Raw genomic sequence first — 20,388 nt, 5'->3', positions numbered from 1 at the left:
GTGTACGAGGTGTACGGAGCGGAGCCGTGTGTGTACGAGGTGTACGGAGCGGAGCCGTGTGTTTACGAGGTGTACGGAGCAGAACCGCGTGTGTACGAGGTGTACGGAGCGGAGCCGTGTGTGTACGAGGTGTACGGGGCAGAGCCGTGTGTGTACGAGGTGTACGGAGCGGAGCCGTGTGTGTACGAGGTGTACGGAGCGGAGCCGTGTGTGTACGAGCTGTACGGAGTGGAGCCGCGTGTGTACGAGGTGTACGGAGCGGAGCCGAGTGTGTACAATGTGTACGGAGCAGAGCCGCGTGTGTACGAGGTGTACGGAGCGGAGCCGTGTGTGTACGGGGTGTACGGAGCGGAGCCGTGTGTGTACAATGTGTACGGAGCGGAGCCGCGTGTGTACGAGGTGTGCGGAGCCGTGTGCGTACGAGGTGTACGGAGCGGAGCCGAGTGTGTACAATGTGTACGGAGCAGAGCCGCGTGTGTACGAGGTGTACGGAGCAGAGCCGTGTGTACGGGGTGTACGGAGCGGAGCCGTGTGTGTACGGGGTGTACGGAGCGGAGCCGTGTGTGTACGAGATGTACGGAGCAGAGCAGTGTGTGTACGAGGTGTACGGAGCGGAGCCGTGTGTGTACGAGGTGTACTGAGCAGAGCCGTGTGTGTACGAGGTGTACGGGGCAGAGCCGTGTGTGTATGAGGTGTACGGAGCGGAGTCGTGTGTGTACAGGCTGTACGGAGCGGAGCCGTGTGTGTACGGAGCGGAGCCGTGTGTACGAGGTGTACGGAGCGGAGCCGTGTGTGTACGAGGTGTACGGAGCAGAGCCGCGTGTGTACGAGGTGTACGGAGCAGAGCCGTGTGTGTATGAGGTGTACGGAGCGGAGCCGTGTGTGTACGAGGTGTACGGAGCAGAGCCGCATGTGTACGGAGCAGAGCCGCATTTGTACGAGGTGTACATAGCGGAGCCGTGTGTGTACGAGGTGTATGGAGGGGAGCCGTGTGTGTGCGAGGTGTACAGAGCAGAGCCGTGTGTGTACGAGGTGTACGGAGCAGAGCCGTGTGTGTACGAGGTGTACGGAGCAGAGCCGTGTGTGTACGAGGTGTACGGAGCAGAGCCGTGTGTGTACGAGGTGTACGGAGCAGAGCCGTGTGTACGAGGTGTACGGAGCGGAGCCGTGTGTACGAGGTGTACGGAGCAGAGCCGTGTGTACGAGGTGTACGGAGCGGAGCCGTGTGTGTACGAGGTGTACGGAGCAGAGCCGTGTGTGGACGAGGTGTACGGAGCGGAGCCATGTGTACGAGGTGTACGGAGCGGAGCCGTGTGTGTACGAGGTGTGCGGAGCGGAGCCTTGTGTGTACGAGGTGAACGGAGCGGAGCCGTGTGTGTACGAGGTGTACGGAGCGGAGCCGTGTGTGTGCGGAGCGGAACCGTGTGTGTGCGGAGCGGAGCCGTGTGTGTGCGGAGCGGAGCCGTGTGTACAAGTTGTACAGAGCAGAGCCGTGTGTGTGCGAGGTGTACGGAGCAGAGCCGTGTGTACGAGGTGTACGGAGCAGAGCCGTGTGTGTACAAGGTGTACAGAGCAGAGCTGCGTGTGTACAAGGTGTACAGAGCAGAGCTGCGTGTGTACAAGGTGTACAGAGCAGAGCCGCGTGTGTACGAGGTGTACGGAGCAGAGCCGTGTCTGTACAAGGTGTACGGAGCAGAGCCGTGTGTGTGTAAGGTGTACGGAGCAGAGCCGTGTGTGTGTAAGGTGTACGGAGCGGAGCCGTGTGTGTGCGAGGTGTACGGAGCGGAGCCGCGTGTGTGCGAGGTGCACGGAGCGGAGCAGTGTGTGTGCGAGGTGTACGGAGTGGAGCCGTGTGTGTACGAGGTGTACGGGGCGGAGACGTGTGTGTACGAGGTGTACGGGGCGGAGCCGTGTGTGTACGAGGTGTACGGGGCGGAGCTGTCTGTACGAGGTGTACGGGGCGGAGCCGTGTGTGTATGAGGTGTGCGGAGCAGAGCCGTGTGTGTACGAGGTGTACGGAGCAGAGCCGTGTGTGTACGAGGTGTACGGAGCAGAGCCGTGTGTGTACGAGGTGTACGGAGCAGAGCCGTGTGTGTACGAGGTGTACGGAGCAGAGCCGTGTGTGTAAGAGGTGTACGGAGCAGAGCCGTGTGTACGAGGTGTACGGAGCAGAGCCGTGTGTGTACGAGGTGTACGGAGCAGAGCCGTGTGTGTACGAGGTGTACGGAGCAGAGCCGTGTGTGTAAGAGGTGTACGGAGCAGAGCCGTGTGTACGAGGTGTACGGAGCGGAGCCGTGTGTACGAGGTGTACGGAGCAGAGCCGTGTGTACGAGGTGTACGGAGCGGAGCCATGTGTGTACGAGGTGTACGGAGCAGAGCCGTGTGTGGACGAGGTGTACGGAGCGGAGCCATGTGTACAAGGTGTACGGAGCAGAGCCGTGTGTGTACGAGGTGTGCGGAGCGGTGCCGTGTGTGTACGAGGTGAACGGAGCGGAGCCGTGTGTGTACGAGGTGTACGGAGCGGAGCCGTGTGTGTGCGGAGCGGAGCCGTGTGTGTGCGGAGCGGAGCCGTGTGTACAAGTTGTACAGAGCAGAGCCGTGTGTGTGCGAGGTGTACGGAGCAGAGCCGTGTGTACGAGGTGTACGGAGCAGAGCCGTGTGTGTACAAGGTGTACAGAGCAGAGCTGCGTGTGTACAAGGTGTACAGAGCAGAGCCGCGTGTGTACGAGGTGTACGGAGCAGAGCCGTGTCTGTACAAGGTGTACGGAGCAGAGGCGTGTGTGTGCGAGGTGTACGGAGCAGAGCCGTGTGTGTGTGCGAGGTGTACGGAGCGGAGCCGTGTGTGTGCGAGGTGTACGGAGCGGAGCCGCGTGTGTGCGAGGTGCACGGAGCGGAGCAGTGTGTGTGCGAGGTGTACGGAGCGGAGCCGTGTGTGTACGAGGTGTACGGGGCGGAGCCGTGTGTGTACGAGGTGTACGGGGCGGAGCCGTGTGTGTACGAGGTGTACGGGGCGGAGCTGTCTGTACGAGGTGTACGGGGCGGAGCCGTGTGTGTATGAGGTGTGCGGAGCGGAGCCGTGTGTGTACGAGGTGGTCGGAGCGGAGCCGTGTGTGTACGAGGTGTACGGAGCGGAGCCGTGTGTGTACGGAGCGGAGCCGTGTGTGTACGGAGCAGAACCGTGTGTGTACAAGGTGTACAGAGCAGAGCCGTGTGTGTGCGAGGTGTACGGAGCATAGCCGTGTGTGTACGAGGTGTACGGAGAAGAGCTGTGTGTGTACAAGGTGTAAAGAGCAGAGCTGCGTGTGTACAAGGTGTACAGAGCAGAGCCGCGTGTGTACGAGGTGTACGGAGCAGAGCCGTGTCTGTACAAGGTGTACGGAGCGGAGCCGTGTGTGTGCGAGGTGTACGGAGCGGAGCCGTGTGTGTGCGAGGTGTACGGAGCTGAGCCGTGTGTGTGCAAGGTGTACGGAGCGGAGCAGTGTGTGTGCGAGGTGTACGGAGCGGAGACGTGTGTGTACTAGGTGTACGGAGCGGAGCCGTGTGTGTGCGAGGTGTACAGAGCGGAGCCGTGTGTGTACGAGGTGTACGGAGCGGAGCCCTGTGTGTACGAGGTGTACGGAGCTGAGCCGTGTGTTTACGAGGTGTACGGAGCAGAACCGCGTGTGTACAAGGTGTACGGAGCGGAGCCGTGTGTGTACGAGGTGTACGGGGCAGAGCCGTGTGTGTACGAGGTGTACAGAGTGGAGCCATGTGTACGAGGTGTACGGAGCGGAGCCGTGTGTACAAGGTGTACGGAGCGGAGCCGCGTGTGTACGAGGTGTACGGAGCGGAGCCGCGTGTGTACGAGGTGTGCGGAGCCGTGTGCGTACGAGGTGTACGGAGCGAAGCCGAGTGTGTACAATGTGTACGGAGCAGAGCCGCGTGTGTACGAGGTGTACGGAGCGGAGCCGTGTGTGTACGGGGTGTACGGAGCGGAGCCATGTGTGTACAATGTGTACGGAGCGGAGCCGCGTGTGTACGAGGTGTGCGGAGCAGAGCCGTGTGTGTACGAGGTGTACGGAGCAGAGCCGTGTGTGTACGAGGTGTACGGAGCAGAGCCGTGTGTGTACGAGGTGTACGGAGCAGAGCAGTGTGTGTACGAGGTGTACGGAGCAGAGCAATGTGTACGAGGTGTACGGAGCGGAGCCGTGTGCGTATGAGGTGTGCGGAGCGGAGCCGTGTGTGTACGAGGTGTACGGAGCGGAGCCGTGTGTGTACGAGGTGTACGGAGCGGAGCCGTGTGTGTACTGAGCGGAGCCGTGTGTGTACGGAGCAGAACCGTGTGTGTACAAGGTGTACAGAGCAGAGCCGTGTGTGTGCGAGGTGTACGGAGCAGAGCCGTGTGTGTACGAGGTGTACGGAGCAGAGCTGTGTGTGTACAAGGTGTAAAGAGCAGAGCTGCGTGTGTACAAGGTGTACAGAGCAGAGCCGCGTGTGTACGGAGCAGAGCCGTGTGTGTACGAGGTGTACGGAGCAGAGCCGTGTGTACGAGGTGTACGGAGCGGAGCCGTGTGTGTACGAGGTGTACGGAGCAGAGCCATGTGTACGAGGTGTACGGAGCGGAGCCGTGTGTGTACGAGGTGTGCGGAGCGGAGCCGTGTGTGTTCGAGGTGTACGCAGCGGAGCCGTGTGTGTATGAGGTGTACGGAGCGGAGCCGTGTGTGTACGGAGCGGAGCCGTGTGTGTACGGAGCGGAGCCGTGTGTGTACGGAGCAGAGAAGTGTGTGTACAAGGTGTACAGAGCAGAGCCGTGTGTGCGAGGTGTACGGAGCAGAGCCGTGTGTGTACGAGGTGTACGGAGAAGAGCCGTGTGTACGAGGTGTACGGAGCGGAGCCGTGTGTGTACGAGGTGTACGGAGCAGAGCCGTGTGTACGAGGTGTACGGAGCGGAGCCGTGTGTGTACGAGGTGTACAGAGCGGAGCCGTGTGTACGAGGTGTACGGAGCGGAGCCGTGTGTGTTCGAGGTGTACGGAGCGGAGCCGTGTGTGTACGAGGTGTACGGAGCAGAGCCGCGTGTGTACGAGGTGTACGGAGCAGAGCCGTGTGTGTATGAGGTGTACGGAGCGGAGCCGTGTGTGTACGAGGTGTACGGAGCAGAGCCGCATGTGTACGGAGCAGAGCCGCATTTGTACGGTGTACATAGCGGAGCCGTGTGTGTACGAGGTGTATGGAGGGGAGCCGTGTGTGTGCGAGGTGTACAGAGCAGAGCCGTGTGTGTACGAGGTGTACGGAGCAGAGCCGTGTGTGTACGAGGTGTACGGAGCAGAGCCGTGTGTGTACGAGGTGTACGGAGCAGAGCCGTGTGTGTACGAGGTGTACGGAGCAGAGCCGTGTGTACGAGGTGTACGGAGCGGAGCCGTGTGTACGAGGTGTACGGAGCAGAGCCGTGTGTACGAGGTGTACGGAGCGGAGCCGTGTGTGTACGAGGTGTACGGAGCAGAGCCGTGTGTGGACGAGGTGTACGGAGCGGAGCCATGTGTACGAGGTGTACGGAGCGGAGCCGTGTGTGTACGAGGTGTGCGGAGCGGAGCCTTGTGTGTACGAGGTGAACGGAGCGGAGCCGTGTGTGTACGAGGTGTACGGAGCGGAGCCGTGTGTGTGCGGAGCGGAACCGTGTGTGTGCGGAGCGGAGCCGTGTGTGTGCGGAGCGGAGCCGTGTGTACAAGTTGTACAGAGCAGAGCCGTGTGTGTGCGAGGTGTACGGAGCAGAGCCGTGTGTACGAGGTGTACGGAGCAGAGCCGTGTGTGTACAAGGTGTACAGAGCAGAGCTGCGTGTGTACAAGGTGTACAGAGCAGAGCTGCGTGTGTACAAGGTGTACAGAGCAGAGCCGCGTGTGTACGAGGTGTACGGAGCAGAGCCGTGTCTGTACAAGGTGTACGGAGCAGAGCCGTGTGTGTGTAAGGTGTACGGAGCAGAGCCGTGTGTGTGTAAGGTGTACGGAGCGGAGCCGTGTGTGTGCGAGGTGTACGGAGCGGAGCCGCGTGTGTGCGAGGTGCACGGAGCGGAGCAGTGTGTGTGCGAGGTGTACGGAGTGGAGCCGTGTGTGTACGAGGTGTACGGGGCGGAGCCGTGTGTGTACGAGGTGTACGGGGCGGAGCCGTGTGTGTACGAGGTGTACGGGGCGGAGCTGTCTGTACGAGGTGTACGGGGCGGAGCCGTGTGTGTATGAGGTGTGCGGAGCAGAGCCGTGTGTGTACGAGGTGTACGGAGCAGAGCCGTGTGTGTACGAGGTGTACGGAGCAGAGCCGTGTGTGTACGAGGTGTACGGAGCAGAGCCGTGTGTGTACGAGGTGTACGGAGCAGAGCCGTGTGTGTAAGAGGTGTACGGAGCAGAGCCGTGTGTACGAGGTGTACGGAGCAGAGCCGTGTGTGTACGAGGTGTACGGAGCAGAGCCGTGTGTGTACGAGGTGTACGGAGCAGAGCCGTGTGTGTAAGAGGTGTACGGAGCAGAGCCGTGTGTACGAGGTGTACGGAGCGGAGCCGTGTGTACGAGGTGTACGGAGCAGAGCCGTGTGTACGAGGTGTACGGAGCGGAGCCGTGTTTGTACGAGGTGTACGGAGCAGAGCCGTGTGTGGACGAGGTGTACGGAGCGGAGCCATGTGTACAAGGTGTACGGAGCAGAGCCGTGTGTGTACGAGGTGTGCGGAGCGGAGCCTTGTGTGTACGAGGTGAACGGAGCGGAGCCGTGTGTGTACGAGGTGTACGGAGCGGAGCCGTGTGTGTGCGGAGCGGAGCCGTGTGTGTGCGGAGCGGAGCCGTGTGTACAAGTTGTACAGAGCAGAGCCGTGTGTGTGCGAGGTGTACGGAGCAGAGCCGTGTGTACGAGGTGTACGGAGCAGAGCCGTGTGTGTACAAGGTGTACAGAGCAGAGCTGCGTGTGTACAAGGTGTACAGAGCAGAGCCGCGTGTGTACGAGGTGTACGGAGCAGAGCCGTGTCTGTACAAGGTGTACGGAGCAGAGGCGTGTGTGTGCGAGGTGTACGGAGCAGAGCCGTGTGTGTGTGCGAGGTGTACGGAGCGGAGCCGTGTGTGTGCGAGGTGTACGGAGCGGAGCCGCGTGTGTGCGAGGTGCACGGAGCGGAGCAGTGTGTGTGCGAGGTGTACGGAGCGGAGCCGTGTGTGTACGAGGTGTACGGGGCGGAGCCGTGTGTGTACGAGGTGTACGGGGCGGAGCCGTGTGTGTACGAGGTGTACGGGGCGGAGCTGTCTGTACGAGGTGTACGGGGCGGAGCCGTGTGTGTATGAGGTGTGCGGAGCGGAGCCGTGTGTGTACGAGGTGGTCGGAGCGGAGCCGTGTGTGTACGAGGTGTACGGAGCGGAGCCGTGTGTGTACGGAGCGGAGCCGTGTGTGTACGGAGCAGAACCGTGTGTGTACAAGGTGTACAGAGCAGAGCCGTGTGTGTGCGAGGTGTACGGAGCATAGCCGTGTGTGTACGAGGTGTACGGAGAAGAGCTGTGTGTGTACAAGGTGTAAAGAGCAGAGCTGCGTGTGTACAAGGTGTACAGAGCAGAGCCGCGTGTGTACGAGGTGTACGGAGCAGAGCCGTGTCTGTACAAGGTGTACGGAGCGGAGCCGTGTGTGTGCGAGGTGTACGGAGCGGAGCCGTGTGTGTGCGAGGTGTACGGAGCTGAGCCGTGTGTGTGCGAGGTGTACGGAGCGGAGCAGTGTGTGTGCGAGGTGTACGGAGCGGAGACGTGTGTGTACTAGGTGTACGGAGCGGAGCCGTGTGTGTGCGAGGTGTACAGAGCGGAGCCGTGTGTGTACGAGGTGTACGGAGCGGAGCCCTGTGTGTACGAGGTGTACGGAGCTGAGCCGTGTGTTTACGAGGTGTACGGAGCAGAACCGCGTGTGTACAAGGTGTACGGAGCGGAGCCGTGTGTGTACGAGGTGTACGGGGCAGAGCCGTGTGTGTACGAGGTGTACAGAGCGGAGCCATGTGTACGAGGTGTACGGAGCGGAGCCGTGTGTACAAGGTGTACGGAGCGGAGCCGCGTGTGTACGAGGTGTACGGAGCGGAGCCGCGTGTGTACGAGGTGTGCGGAGCCGTGTGCGTACGAGGTGTACGGAGCGAAGCCGAGTGTGTACAATGTGTACGGAGCAGAGCCGCGTGTGTACGAGGTGTACGGAGCGGAGCCGTGTGTGTACGGGGTGTACGGAGCGGAGCCATGTGTGTACAATGTGTACGGAGCGGAGCCGCGTGTGTACGAGGTGTGCGGAGCAGAGCCGTGTGTGTACGAGGTGTACGGAGCAGAGCCGTGTGTGTACGAGGTGTACGGAGCAGAGCCGTGTGTGTACGAGGTGTACGGAGCAGAGCAGTGTGTGTACGAGGTGTACGGAGCAGAGCAATGTGTACGAGGTGTACGGAGCGGAGCCGTGTGCGTATGAGGTGTGCGGAGCGGAGCCGTGTGTGTACGAGGTGTACGGAGCGGAGCCGTGTGTGTACGAGGTGTACGGAGCGGAGCCGTGTGTGTACTGAGCGGAGCCGTGTGTGTACGGAGCAGAACCGTGTGTGTACAAGGTGTACAGAGCAGAGCCGTGTGTGTGCGAGGTGTACGGAGCAGAGCCGTGTGTGTACGAGGTGTACGGAGCAGAGCTGTGTGTGTACAAGGTGTAAAGAGCAGAGCTGCGTGTGTACAAGGTGTACAGAGCAGAGCCGCGTGTGTACGGAGCAGAGCCGTGTGTGTACGAGGTGTACGGAGCAGAGCCGTGTGTACGAGGTGTACGGAGCGGAGCCGTGTGTGTACGAGGTGTACGGAGCAGAGCCATGTGTACGAGGTGTACGGAGCGGAGCCGTGTGTGTACGAGGTGTGCGGAGCGGAGCCGTGTGTGTTCGAGGTGTACGCAGCGGAGCCGTGTGTGTATGAGGTGTACGGAGCGGAGCCGTGTGTGTACGGAGCGGAGCCGTGTGTGTACGGAGCGGAGCCGTGTGTGTACGGAGCAGAGAAGTGTGTGTACAAGGTGTACAGAGCAGAGCCGTGTGTGCGAGGTGTACGGAGCAGAGCCGTGTGTGTACGAGGTGTACGGAGAAGAGCCGTGTGTACGAGGTGTACGGAGCGGAGCCGTGTGTGTACGAGGTGTACGGAGCAGAGCCGTGTGTACGAGGTGTACGGAGCGGAGCCGTGTGTGTACGAGGTGTACAGAGCGGAGCCGTGTGTACGAGGTGTACGGAGCGGAGCCGTGTGTGTTCGAGGTGTACGGAGCGGAGCCGTGTGTGTACGAGGTGTACGGAGCGGAGCCGTGTGTGTAAGGAGCGGAGCCGTGTGTGTACGGAGCGGAGCCACGGAGCAGAGCCGTGTGTGTACAAGGTGTACAGAGCAGAGCCGTGTGTGCGAGGTGTACGGAGCAGAGCCGTGTGTGTACGAGGTGTACGGTGCAGAGCCGTGTGTACGAGGTGTACGGAGCGGAGCCGTGTGTGTACGAGGTGTACGGAGCGGAGCCGTGTGTGTACGAGGTGTACGGAGCGGAGCCGTGTGTGTACGGAGCGGAGCCGTGTGTGTACGGAGCAGAACCGTGTGTGTACAAGGTGTACAGAGCAGAGCCGTGTGTGTGCGAGGTGTACGGAGCAGAGCCGTGTGTGTACGAGGTGTACGGCGCAGAGCTGTGTGTGTTCAAGGTGTAAAGAGCAGAGCTGCGTGTGTACAAGGTGTACAGAGCAGAGCCGCGTGTGTACGGAGCAGAGCCGTGTGTGTACGAGGTGTACGGAGCAGAGCCGTGTGTACGAGGTGTACGGAGCGGAGCCGTGTGTGTACGAGGTGTACGGAGCAGAGCCATGAGTACGAGGTGTACGGAGCGGAGCCGTGTGTGTACGAGGTGTGCGGAGCGGAGGCGTGTGGGTTCGAGGTGTACGGAGCGGAGCCGTGTGTGTACGAGGTGTACGGAGCGGAGCCGTGTGTGTACGGAGCGGAGCCGTGTGTGTACGGAGCAGAGCCGTGTGTGTACAAGGTGTACAGAGCAGATCCGTGTGTGTGCGAGGTGTACGGAGCAGAGCCGTGTGTGTACGAGGTGTACGGAGCAGAGCCGTGTGTACGAGGTGTACGGAGCGGAGCCGTGTGTGTACGAGGTGTACGGAGCAGAGCCGTGTGTACGAGGTGTACGGAGCGGAGCCGTGTGTGTACGAGGTGTACGGAGCAGAGCCGTGTGTGTACGAGGTGTACGGAGCAGAGCCATGTGTACGAGGTGTACGGAGCGGAGCCGTGTGTGTATGAGGTGTGCGGAGCGGAGCCGTGTGTGTACGAGGTGTACGGAGCGGAGCCGTGTGTGTACGAGGTGTACGGAGCGGAGCCGTGTGTGTACGGAGCGGAGCCGTGTGTGTACGGAGCAGAACCGTGTGTGTACAAGGTGTACAGAGCAGAGCCGTGTGTGTGCGAGGTGTAAGGAGTAGAGCCGTGTGTGTATGAGGTGTACGGAGCAGAGCTGTGTGTGTACAAGGTGTAAAGAGCAGAGCTGCGTGCGTACAAGGTGTACAGAGCAGAGCCGCGTGTGTACGAGGTGTACGGAGCAGAGCCGTGTCTGTACAAGGTGTACGGAGCAGAGCCGTGTGTGTGCGAGGTGTACGGAGCGGAGCCGTGTGTGTGCGAGGTGTACGGAGCTGAGCCGTGTGTGTGCGAGGTGTACAGAGCGGAGCAGTGTGTGTGCGAGGTGTACGGAGCGGAGCCGTGTGTGTACGAGGTGTACGGAGCGGAGCCATGAGTACAAGATGTACGGAGCGGAGCCGTGTGTGTACGAGGTGTGCGGAGCCGTGTGTGTTCGAGGTGTACGGAGCGGAGCCGTGTGTGTACGGAGCGGAGCCGTGTGTGTACAAGGTGTACAGAGCAGAGCCGTGTGTGTGCGAGGTGTACGGAGCAGAGCCGTGTGTGTACGAGGTGTACGGAGCAGAGCCGTGTGTACGAGGTGTACGGAGCGTAGCCGTGTGTGTACGAGGTGTACGGAGCAGAGCCGTGTGTACGAGGTGTACGGAGCGGAGCCGTGTGTGTACGAGGTGTACGGAGCAGAGCCGTGTGTGTACGAGGTGTACGGAGCGGAGCCGTGTGTGTACGAGGTGTACGGAGCAGAGCCATGTGTACGAGGTGTACGGAGCGGAGCCGTGTGTGTACGAGGTGTGCGGAGCGGAGCCGTGTGTGTACGAGGTGTACGGAGCGGAGCCGTGTGTGTACGAGGTGTACGGAGCGGAGCCGTGTGTGTACGGAGCGGAGCCGTGTGTGTCCGGAGCAGAACCGTGTGTGTACAAGGTGTACAGAGCAGAGCCGTGTGTGTGCGAGGTGTACGGAGCAGAGCCGTGTGTGTACGAGGTGTACGGCGCAGAGCTGTGTGTGTACAAGGTGTAAAGAGCAGAGCTGCGTGTGTACAAGGTGTACAGAGCAGAGCCGCGTGTGTACGGAGCAGAGCCGTGTGTGTACGAGGTGTACGGAGCAGAGCCGTGTGTACGAGGTGTACGGAGCGGAGCCGTGTGTGTACGAGGTGTACGGAGCAGAGCCATGAGTACGAGGTGTACGGAGCGGAGCCGTGTGTGTACGAGGTGTGCGGAGCGGAGCCGTGTGTGTTCGAGGTGTACGGAGCGGAGCCGTGTGTGTACGAGGTGTACGGAGCGGAGCCGTGTGTGTACGGAGCGGAGCCGTGTGTGTACGGATCGGAGCCGTGTGTGTACGGAGCAGAGCCGTGTGTGTACAAGGTGTACAGAGCAGATCCGTGTGTGTGCGAGGTGTACGGAGCAGAGCCGTGTGTGTACGAGGTGTACGGAGCAGAGCCGTGTGTACGAGGTGTACGGAGCGGAGCCGTGTGTGTACGAGGTGTACGGAGCAGAGCCGTGTGTACGAGGTGTACGGAGCGGAGCCGTGTGTGTACGAGGTGTACGGAGCGGAGCCGTGTGTGTACGAGGTGTACGGAGCAGAGCCGTGTGTGTACGAGGTGTACGGAGCAGAGCCATGTGTACGAGGTGTACGGAGCGGAGCCGTGTGTGTACGAGGTGTGCGGAGCGGAGCCGTGTGTGTACGAGGTGTACGGAGCGGAGCCGTGTGTGTACGAGGTGTACGGAGCGGAGCCGTGTGTGTACGGAGCGGAGCCGTGTGTGTACGGAGCAGAACCGTGTGTGTACAAGGTGTACAGAGCAGAGCCGTGTGTGTGCGAGGTGTAAGGAGCAGAGCCGTGTGTGTATGAGGTGTACGGAGCAGAGCTGTGTGTGTACAAGGTGTAAAGAGCAGAGCTGCGTGTGTACAAGGTGTACAGAGAAGAGCCGCGTGTGTACGAGGTGTACGGAGCAGAGCCGTGTCTGTACAAGGTGTACGGAGCAGAGCCGTGTGTGTGCGAGGTGTACGGAGCGGAGCCGTGTGTGTGCGAGGTGTACGGAGCTGAGCCGTGTGTGTGCGAGGTGTACAGAGCGGAGCAGTGTGTGTGCGAGGTGTACGGAGCGGAGCCGTGTGTGTACGAGGTATACGGAGCTGAGCCGTGTGTTTACGAGGTGTACGGAGCAGAACCGCGTGTGTACAAGGTGTACGGAGCGGAGCCGTGTGTGTACGAGGTGTACGGGGCAGAGTCGTGTGTGTACGAGGTGTACAGAGCGGAGCCGTGTGTAGGAGGTGTACAGAGCGGAGCCGTGTGTACAAGGTGTACGGAGCGGAGCCGCGTGTTTGTACGAGGTGTACGGAGCGGAGCCGCGTGTGTACGAGGTGTGCGGAGCCGTGTGCGTACGAGGTGTACGGAGCGAAGCCGAGTGTGTACAATGTGTACGGAGCGGAGCCGTGTGTGTACGGAGCGGAGCCGTGTGTGTACGGATCAGAGAAGTGTGTGTACAAGGTGTACAGAGCAGAGCCGTGTGTGTGCGAGGTGTACGGAGCAGAGCCGTGTGTGTACGAGGTGTACGGAGCAGAGCCGTGTGTACGAGGTGTACGGAGCGGAGCCGTGTGTGTACGAGGTGTACGGAGCAGAGCCGTGTGTACGAGGTGTACGGAGCGGAGCCGTGTGTGTAAGAGGTGTACGGAGGAGAGCCGTGTGTACGAAGTGTACGGAGCGTAGCCGTGTGTGTACGAGGTGTGCGGAGTGGAGCCGTGTGTGTTCGAGGTGTACGGAGCGGAGCCGTGTGTGTACGAGGTGTACGGAGCGGAGCCGTGTGTACGGAGCGGAGCCGTGTGTGTACGGAGCAGAGCCGTGTGTGTACAAGTTGTACAGAGCACAGAGCCGTGTGTGTGCGAGGTGTACGGAGCAGAGCCGTGTGTACGAGGTGTACGGAGCACAGCCGTGTGTGTACGAGGTGTACGGAGCACAGCCGTGTGTGTACGAGGTGTACGGAGCGGAGCCGTGTGTACGAGGTGTACGGAGCGGAGCCGCGTGTGTACGAGGTGTACGGAGCGGAGCCGCGTGTGTACGAGGTGTACGGAGCGGAGACGCGTGTGTACGAGGTGTACGGAGCGGAGACGCGTGTGTACGAGGTGTACGGAGCGGAGACGCGTGTGTATGAGGTGTACGGAGCGGAGCCGTGTGTGTACGAGGTGTACGGAGCAGAGCCGTGTGTGTACGGAGCGGAGCCGTGTGTACGAGGTGTACGGAGCAGAGCCGTGTGTGTATGGAGCGGAGCCGTGTGTGTACAAGGTGTACAGAGCAGAGCCGTGTGTGAGCGAGGTGTACGGAGCAGAGCCGTGTGTGTACGAGGTGTACGGAGCAGAGCCGTGTGTACGAGGTGTACGGAGCGGAGCCGTGTGTGTACGAGGTGTATGGAGCAGAGCCGTGTGTACGAGGTGTACGGAGCGGAGCCGTGTGTGTACGAGGTGTACGGAGCAGAGCCGTGTGTACGAGGTGTACGGAGCAGAGCCGTGTGTGTACGAGGTGTACGGAGCAGAGCCATGTGTACGAGGTGTACGGAGCGGAGCCGTGTGTGTATGAGGTGTGCGGAGCGGAGCCGTGTGTGTACGAGGTGTACGGAGCGGAGCCGTGTGTGTACGAGGTGTACGGAGCGGAGCCGTGTGTGTACGAGGTGTACGGAGCGGAGCCGTGTGTGTACGGAGCGGAGCCGTGTGTGTACGGAGCAGAACCGTGTGTGTACAAGGTGTACAGAGCAGAGCCGTGTGTGTGCGAGGTGTACGGAGCAGAGCCGTGTGTGTACGAGGTGTACGGAGCAGAGCTGTGTGTGTACAAGGTGTAAAGAGCAGAGCTGCGTGTGTACAAGGTGTACAGAGCAGAGCCGCGTGTGTACGGAGCAGAGCCGTGTGTGTACGAGGTGTACGGAGCGGAGCCGTGTGTGTACGAGGTGTACGGAGCAGAGCCATGAGTACGAGGTGTACGGAGCGGAGCCGTGTGTGTACGAGGTGTGCGGAGCGGAGCCGTGTGTGTTCGAGGTGTACGGAGCAGAGCCGTGTGTACGAGGTGTACGGAGCGGAGCCGTGTGTGTACGAGGTGTACGGAGCAGAGCCGTGTGTGTACGAGGTGTACGGAGCAGAGCCATGTGTGTACGAGGTGTACGGAGCGGAGCCGTGTGTGTATGAGGTGTGCGGAGCGGAGCCGTGTGTGTACGAGGTGTACGGAGCGGAGCCGTGTGTGTACGAGGTGTACGGAGCAGAGCCGTGTGTGTACGGAGCGGAGCCGTGTGTGTACGGAGCAGAACCGTGTGTGTACAAGGTGTAGAGAGCAGAGCCGTGTGTGTGCGAGGTGTACGGAGCAGAGCCGTGTGTGTACGAGGTGTACGGAGCAGAGCTGTGTGTGTACAAGGTGTAAAGAGCAGAGCTGCGTGTGTACAAGGTGTACAGAGCAGAGCCGCGTGTGTACGAGGTGTACGGAGCAGAGCCGTGTCTGTACAAGGTGTACGGAGCAGAGCCGTGTGTGTGCGAGGTGTACGGAGCGGAGCCGTGTGTGTGCGCGAGGTGTACGGAGCTGAGCCGTGTGTGTGTGCGAGGTGTACGGAGCGGAGCAGTGTGTGTGCGAGGTGTACGTAGCGGAGCAGTGTGTGTGCGAGGTGTACGTAGCGGAGCCGTGTGTGTACGAGGTGTACGGATCGGAGCCGTGTGTGTACGAGGTGTACAGAGCGGAGCCGTGTGTGTACGAGGTGTACGGAGCTGAGCCGTGTGTGTACGAGGTGTACGGAGCTGAGCCGTGTGTTTACGAGGTGTACGGAGCAGAACCGCGTGTGTACAAGGTGTACGGAGCGGAGCCGTGTGTGTACGAGGTGTACGGGGCAGAGCCGTGTGTGTACGAGGTGTACATAGCGGAGCCGTGTGTGTACGAGGTGTACAGAGCGGAGCCGTGTGTGTACGAGGTGTACAGAGCGGAGCCGCGTGTGTACGAGGTGTACGGAGCGGAGCCGCGTGTGTACGAGGTGTACGGAGCGGAGCCGCGTGTGTACGAGGTGTACGGAGCGGAGCCGCGTGTGTACGAGGTGTGCGAAGCCGTGTGCATACGAGGTGTACGGAGCGAAGCCGAGTGTGTACAATGTGTACGGAGCAGAGCCGCGTGTGTACGAGGTGTACGGAGCGGAGCCGTGTGTGTACAATGTGTACGGAGCGGAGCCGCGTGTGTACGAGGTGTGCGGAGCCGTGTGCGTACGAGGTGTACGGAGCGGAGCCGAGTGTGTACAATGTGTACGGAGCAGAGCCGTGTGTGTACGAGGTGTACGGGGCAGAGCCGTGTGTGTATGAGGTGTACGGAGCGGAGCCGTGTGTGTACAGGCTGTACGGAGCGGAGCCGTGTGTGTACGGAGCGGAGCCGTGTGTACGAGGTGTACGGAGCGGAGCCGTGTGTACGAGGTGTACGGAGCAGAGCCGTGTGTGTACGAGGTGTACGGAGCGGAGCCGTGTGTGTACGAGGTGTACGGAGCAGAGCCGTGTGTGTACGAGGTGTACGGGGCAGAGCCGTGTGTGTATGAGGTGTACGGAGCGGAGCCGTGTGTGTACAGGCTGTACGGAGCGGAGCCGTGTGTGTACGGAGCGGAGCCGTGTGTACGAGGTGTACGGAGCGGAGCCGTGTGTGTACGAGGTGTACGGAGCAGAGCCGCGTGTGTACGAGGTGTACGGAGCAGAACCGTGTATGAGGTGTACGGAGCGGAGCCGTGTGTGTACTAGGTGTACGGAGCAGAGGCGCATGTGTACGGAGCAGAGCCGCATTTGTTCGAGGTGTACATAGCGGAGCCGTGTGTGTACGAGGTGTACGGAGGGGAGCCGTGTGTGTGCGAGGTGTACAGAGCAGAGCCGTGTGTACGAGGTGTACGGAGCAGAGCCGTGTCTGTACAAGGTGTACGGAGCAGAGCCGCGTGTGTGCGAGGTGTACGGAGCAGAGCCGCGTGTGTGCGAGGTGTACGGAGCGGAGCCGCGTGTGTGCGAGGTGTACGGAGCGGAGCCGCGTGTGTGCGAGGTGTACGGAGCGGAGCCGCGTGTGTGCGAGGTGTACGGAGCGGAGCCGCGTGTGTGCGAGGTGTACGGAGCGGAGCCGCGTGTGTGCGAGGTGTACGGAGCGGAGCAGCGTGTGTGCGAGGTGTACGGGGCGGAGCCGCGTGTGTACGAGGTGTACGGGGCGGAGCCGCGTGTGTACGAGGTGTACGGGGCGGAGCCGCGTGTGTACGAGGTGTACGGGGCGGAGCCGCGTCTGTACGAGGTGTACGGGGCGTAGACGCGTCTGTACGAGGTGTACGGAGCGGAGCCGCGTCTGTACGAGGTGTACGGAGCGGAGCCGCGTCTGTACGAGGTGTACGGAGCGGAGCCGCGTGTGTACGAGGTGTACGGAGCGGAGCCGCGTGTGTACGAGGTGTACGGAGCGGAGCCGCGTGTGTACGAGGTGTACGGAGCGGAGCCGCGTGTGTACAAGGTGTACGGAGCGGAGCCGCGTGTGTACAAGGTGTACGGGGCAGAGCCGTGTGTGTACGAGGTGTACGGAGCGGAGCCGTGTGTGTACGAGGTGTACGGAGCGGAGCCGCGTGTGTACGAGGTGTGCGGAGCCGTGTGCGTACGAGGTGTACGGAGCGAAGCCGAGTGTGTACAATGTGTACGGAGCCGCGTGTGTACGAGGTGTGCGGAGCCATGTGCGTACGAGGTGTACGGAGCGGAGCCGAGTGTGTACAATGTGTACGGAGCAGAGCCGCGTGTGTACGAGGTGTACGGAGCGGAGCCGTGTGTACGGGGTGTACGGAGCGGAGCCGTGTGTGTACGGGGTGTACGGAGCGGAGCCGTGTGTGTACGAGGTGTACGGAGCAGAGCCGTGTGTACGAGGTGTACGGAGCGGAGCCGTGTGTGTACGAGGTTTACGGAGCAGGGCCGTGTGTGTACGAGGTGTACGGGGCAGAGCCGTGTGTGTATGAGGTGTACGGAGCGGAGCCGTGTGTACAGGCTGTACGGAGCGGAGCCGTGTGTGTACGAGGTGTACGGAGAGGAGCCGTGTGTACGAGGTGTACGGAGCGGAGCTGTGTGTGTACGATGTGCACGGAGCAGAGCCGCGTGTGTACGAGGTGTACGGAGCAGAGCCGTGTGTGTACGAGGTGTACGGAGCGGATCCGTGTGTGTACGAGGTGTACGGAGCGGAGCCGCGTGTGTACGAGGTGTGCGGAGCCGTGTGCGTACGAGGTGTACGGAGCGAAGCCGAGTGTGTACAATGTGTACGGAGCAGAGCCGCGTGTGTACGGTGTACGGAGCGGAGCCGTGTGTACGGGGTGTACGGAGCGGAGTCGTGTGTGTACGAGGTGTACGGAGCAGAGCCGTGTGTATGAGGTGTACGGAGCGGAGCCGTGTGTGTACGAGGTGTACGGAGCAGAGCCGCATGTGTACGAGGTGTACGGAGCAGATCCGCGTGTGTACGAGGTGTACGGAGCAGAGCCGTGTGTGTACGGAGCGGAGCTGCATTTGTACGAGGTGTACATAGCGGAGCCGTGTGTATACGAGGTGTACGGAGCAGAGCCGGGTGTGTACGAGGTGTACAGAGCGGAGCGGTTTGTGTACGAGGTGTACGGAGCGGAGCCGTTTGTGTACGAGGTGTACGGAGCGGAGCCGTGTGTGTACAAGGTGTACGGAGCGGAGCCGTGTGTGTACGAGGTGTACGGAGTGGAGCCGCGTGTGTACGAGGTGTACGCAGCGGAGCTGGGTGTGTACAAGGTGTACAGAGCAGAGCCGTGTGTGTACGAGGTGTACGGAGCAGAGCCGCGTGTGTACGAGGTGTACAGAGTGGAGCCGTGTGTGTACGAGGTGTACGGAGCGGAGATGGGTGTGTACGAGGTGTACAGAGCAGAGCTGTGTGTACGAGGTGTACGGAGCGGAGCAGTGTGTGTATAAGGTGTACAGAGCAGAGCCGCATGCGTACGGGGTGTACGGAATGGAGCCGTAGGTATACGGAGTGAAGCCATAAGTGTATGGAGCAGAGCTGTGCGTGTACATGGTGTATGGAGCAAAGCCATTTATGTATGAGGTGTATGGAGCGGAGCCGCGTGTGTTGTGGAGGTGTACAGAGCTGAGTGGTCGGTATGTATGCATTAGAGCCATGTGTATAACGTATTCCAACGTAAAGTGTATAGAGCTAAGCAGTGTGTTTATGCTACAAATCCATGTGCATGTATGATATGAGGAGCCATGAGTGTACAGGACAAAGCTCTGAACGTGTGCAGAATGGAGCCATGGGTATGGAGTGAAGCCGTGTATGTGTAATGTGCAAGGAGCAAATCAGTGTGTGCAATGTGTGCAGAGCAGAGCCATGTGTGCACGATGTGTACAGAGCGGAGCTAATGGTTAGTGTCAAAATACCGATTGGTATGTTCAGTCTGACCGTTGGTGTCTGAATGGTAATCAGAAGAAAAGGACAATTCTATTTTATTCTTAGTATAGAACGCACTCCAGAATATGGACACAAGCTGAGTTCCTCGCTCAGAGACAATACTTCCCGGAAAGCTATGTAGATGCACAAAGCATTTAATAGGGATGAGCAAGCAATTCCTAATGCTCGGATGCTTATTCCGAGTATCGAGTATAATGAGAGTCAATGGGAAATCCAAGCATTTTTATACAGACCCTACATGGAGGTCTGGGGGGGGGGGGGGGGGGAGTGAAAACGTTGAAATGGATGGAAAAAGTGCTGAATGGAAGAACAGGATGGGGAAGGCCCCTGGAAGCCTCTCTGTCTCCCAGATGCTGAGGACAATTATGTCACACTTTTACTCCACTTTAAGGACTGACAGTAAAACATTCAAACAGTAAAACATTCAAAATAAATGAGAAATGGGAGTTTACAGGAAAAACAATATTAAGAAACATTCTTGACTGTATAATGACTTGTATATCAGGCAAAATTAAAAAGAAAATAATTTAATTAAACCAAAATTGAGATCATCATTAAAAATTTGGAAATTTCACTGTAATTTATGAAGGAAGCAAGAAGTGCCAAAAATTTCATGGAAAAAGAGGGACTGGTATGCATTCTGTATTAGACATAAAAGGAGGGTGTCATGTTGTTACCGCGACAGTGTGGAGCCAGAAGGCCTCAGCGTCTGATTGCTCCTACTTCGGATCTGAGAAGAAGCACTTCTTCATTTCAAATGGGTTTATTTCTTCTGGCAGTACAGGGGTTAATCAGCCATGTTGGAAATTTCTATGCTCAGCTGTGCTAGGTAACCACTCCTTTTCCCTTTATAATGTGGGCTCTTTTACTAATCCTTGTCAGAGCTAGCATTTGCTGTATGGCTAAGGGTGGGAAAGGAGCACATATGAAGAGAGTTGAAAACATTATTATTGACTATTGCTTGGTGTGTATGCGTGGTAATTCCTTATGCTGTTTTTTTATTTATTCCCCTACCTTCACTCCCTGGTGCATTCCTCTGTTACATACAGTGGGTACGGAAAGTATTCAGACCCCTATAAATTTTTCCCTCTTTGTTTCATTGGAGCCACTTGGTAAATTCAAAAAACGTCATTTTTTTCTCAATAATGTACACTCTGCACCCTATCTTGACTGAAAAAAACAGAAATATTGACATTTTTGCAAATTTATGAAAAAATAAAAACTGAAATATCACATGGTCTTAAGTATTCAGACCCTTAGCTCAGACATTCATATTTAAAAGAAACCTGTCACCTGTTTTGTCCCCTATAAGATGCGGCCACAGCCTTTCAGGGCTTATCTACAGCATTCTATAATGCTATAGATAAGCCCGGTCCAAACTGCAAGAGAAGAAAAATAAGTTTTATTATACTCACCCGGGGGGGGGCGGTCCGGTCCGATGGGTGTCGCAGATCCAAGTCCTCCTGCTTGCTTCATCGCTCCCCAGCATCAAGCTCCTGCGCAGGCGTACTTCTCTGCCTTGTTGAGGGCAGAGCAAGTTCCTGCAATGCGCAGGTGATAGGCCTCTGACCTTTCCCAGCGCCTGCGCACTGCAGTACTTTGGTCTGCCCTCAA

The sequence above is a fragment of the Dendrobates tinctorius genome, unplaced genomic scaffold, assembly GCF_039654945.1.
Source record: "Dendrobates tinctorius isolate UK_male_01 unplaced genomic scaffold, ASM3965494v1 ptg000192l, whole genome shotgun sequence".
NCBI classification, from domain to species: domain Eukaryota; kingdom Metazoa; phylum Chordata; class Amphibia; order Anura; family Dendrobatidae; genus Dendrobates; species Dendrobates tinctorius.
Note: the sequence above shows the minus strand (reverse complement) of the source record.